Consider the following 3125-nt stretch of genomic DNA (forward strand, 5'->3'; position numbering starts at 1 on the left):
AGAGGAAAACTGCACCTTTCTGTATTTCAGCTTTCAACATACACTTGTTTATGTACACATCACATGCGACAGTCTCTACATTGAAGAAGTGTGAGTACTCAGTAGTAGAGACATTATGCAACATATCACAGACACGTTGGAATAAATATTGGATCACATTGTTCTTGCATCATAATGTATCACAGGTAACGACATGCATCGTTTAAGAAAACTGTTGTACACTGCACAAGTACACAGTAATAATAACTGGCTTAAACTGCACCAGAAACAGAAATGAGCAGGTGCTTAAATCACACGCCAACCGAATATTTATCACAGCGAAATGTATAGGTACATCACTACATGTGAAAGGAACATGCTGTTGTGGCGCTCTGAAACTGAAAGAGCCATAGCACCATACTTTGATATTCAGTAAGACAAACTGCATAAATATTACACACAAATTGCACCACAAGGGCTAAAATACAATGTAGCACAACCTGAAAGATTACTGAATGACAACAAAATGTTTGATAGTGAGACAGATGTGCAAGAAAAGAGACATTCCAGCTCAGTAGGTAGTGACACAAACAAATATGCAACAAACAAAAAATAAACATTACAAATTAAAAGAAGGAGCATAAGCAAGGAATTTTCATAACTTTTTTTTTCTTTTTTGCTGTGTATATTGACAGGTTGCTTTCGACATTGTAGTAAGGCCTGAAACTTTCACCATTCGATGACAAGGATTAAATTGTAGAACACTTGCAGTGTGGCGTCGTGCTTAAATTGACATGACAATAACTAGGCACCTCAAAATTGCAGTGCCACAGTCGGAATGCCCGCACACACCAGGCCTACAGGCACTGTTGCAGGTGAGCCTGATGGTGTGCACGCTCTTATGGCTGAAGTAAACCTTGAAGAAAAAATTCATGCTGTAATGGCTATGCTAGTTATGGTTGCATTAAAGGGTGACTTCAGCAATTATTTATTTGCAAACTAGCAATATTTGCCCTTCATATCATTAATACATCAGCAAATTTTAAGATAAGTTACAAATTCCTTGCCTATGCTACCTTTGCATCCTTTAATTATGTGGGTCCTGAGAGGGGGGAGGGGCTTGGTTGCCACCATGCCCCAGTGCAGCCAGCAGCAGCTGAAGCAGGCGCTCGTTGGTCTCGTGCGACCGACGCGCCACTTCGAGGCGCTGCCGCTGCAATTCCAGGCGCTGCGACTGCACTTCCCGCATTCCCGCCACCTCCTCCCCGAGGTGCCGCAGGCTCTGCATGTGGACCTCGTGGTGCTGTTAGCAAAGACGTGTAATTAGTTTAATTACAGAAGCTCAGTAACAAGGCCTTCGTGTGTTGCATTCATCCGCATTTGCAGGCTATTGCCTTGTCATTGTATGTTCAAACACTGGAAATATCTTTCTGGCCCATCAAACTTGTGCCGTCGCATTCTATTAAGATGTGTTCCATTGCTATACCTGCTTACTTGAACTCAACGCCACTTTTTTCTTTTTGCCACATAATTGCGTAGATATTTACACATGTTATATCACGCGAATGTGTACAAGATATCACCACAGGACTACACGTATACGTTATGCTTGTTCACTGATTAATATAATTTTTAGAGAGGTCATATGCTCATCAATTTCATACGCAGAAAAATATACATCTGTGGCCTTACACACACCTGCCGGTTTTGATCCAGCAGTTGTTGGCGGAAGCGGGTGTCCTCTTGAACTCTGGCTTCCTCCAACTGGCTCTGGCGAACGTATGCGCCAGTAGCCGTCACCACAGCACCATCGAGTTCCTGCTGCCTGGGCTGTCTACGGGGTGCCCGTGGCTCTCGAGGGGTAGGCTGCGGCACCTGCGGGGTTGGCCGAGGCACCTGGGTGGTAGGCCGCAGCACCTGGGGGGTAGCCGGTGGCTCTTCATGCAAGGCAAAAGCAAAGACTGCTCATTCACTGTTATCCGACCTACACAGATTGATTGTCCTAACCAGTCACTTTGAAATGTCATTATAGCTGCATAGCTACAATAATGATACACAAAACAGGTAGTTAGAGCAAAAGATGCCACAGAAAGTTGCTGGTAGCAGTAACCTATAACATGCACAAGGAATCTCTATTACAACATCATGTCATTTGTAGTCTTGCATTTCTCCTCCATGAATAAGAGCTGGATGCTGGACACAGAGGTAATAACAGCACAGTGACGTACTTTACTTCATAGCAAGATCGTGCAGCAACTGCAAACAACAATGCTACTACAAAAGCTAGGTCACTGCCTTACGTGTAAGGCCACTTGGCCCAGCAACAGCTGCAGGGCCCGACACCACGAAGGCAGTTGTCGCTGGTGGATGTCTGCGGGAACCGCTGGGCCCTGCAGCTTCCTCTGAACTTATGTCGTCCTGCAATCATAGTAGTGTTCAGACATTGCGAGCAGTGTGTGCAATGCGCATCATGTACACAAGTTGCTGCTCAGAGTACATAACCTATATTGTCACTTGCACAAAAAAGGGCTTAAAAATTTTGCAATATTGTGTTACAATGTAACGCTGAAAATTTGTGAGGTCACAGCAGGTCACACAAACAACACTTTTTTAAATCCAATGTACGCACCTCGCTATCGGCGAAGTACTCAGGGGGGGAAACAAGGACCCCTCCTGTCCTTATAAGGACGTCGAGGACGCGGCCGTCGACGCCACCCACTTTGCCACCTCCAGTAGCCATGCAAACACGGCAACAACGACAACGTGAAACGACGTTACTGTCAGCATCATTAGAAGCTCACCTCTTCTCGCTCGCGGCCCTGGCCGCTTCTTTTTTCGCTTTATGGGCCATGTTGGCCCAATGGTTGCGCCAACGGCTGGTGGTCTTTACGGCTGGCCCCTGTGCGTTAAGCACCGCCGCCACCTCCTCCCACAGTTCGTTTTTTCGAGCAGCAGTCATACGTGGCGAGAACTGTAGAAGCTCTCGCCAGGTATGGGTGCTGCTCGATGAACTGCACGAGAATAGCCGCCTGATCTTTCGACACCCGCGGCCCTTTTGCTGCCATTTTTTCTTTGTCAACTTGGGAATTTCAGCCGGCCCGCAGCACAGTAAGAAATTTAGAAGCGAACATTCAACTTTCAGACCC

The 3125-nt window shown here is 46.1% G+C and overlaps 1 long non-coding RNA gene across 1 annotated transcript; it reads right to left on the reverse strand.

The window, feature by feature from the left end:
* Positions 1-1725: 1725 nt before the first annotated feature.
* On the reverse strand, positions 1726-2713 carry LOC142584092 (uncharacterized). Its single transcript, XR_012828694.1, has 3 exons — positions 2609-2713; positions 2280-2397; positions 1726-1916 (listed from the first exon to the last, which is right to left on the reverse strand). It is a non-coding gene; the product is annotated as an uncharacterized LOC142584092 (long non-coding RNA).
* Positions 2714-3125: the final 412 nt, after the last annotated feature.

Source organism: Dermacentor variabilis, chromosome 6 (assembly GCF_050947875.1).
Source record: "Dermacentor variabilis isolate Ectoservices chromosome 6, ASM5094787v1, whole genome shotgun sequence".
NCBI classification, from domain to species: domain Eukaryota; kingdom Metazoa; phylum Arthropoda; class Arachnida; order Ixodida; family Ixodidae; genus Dermacentor; species Dermacentor variabilis.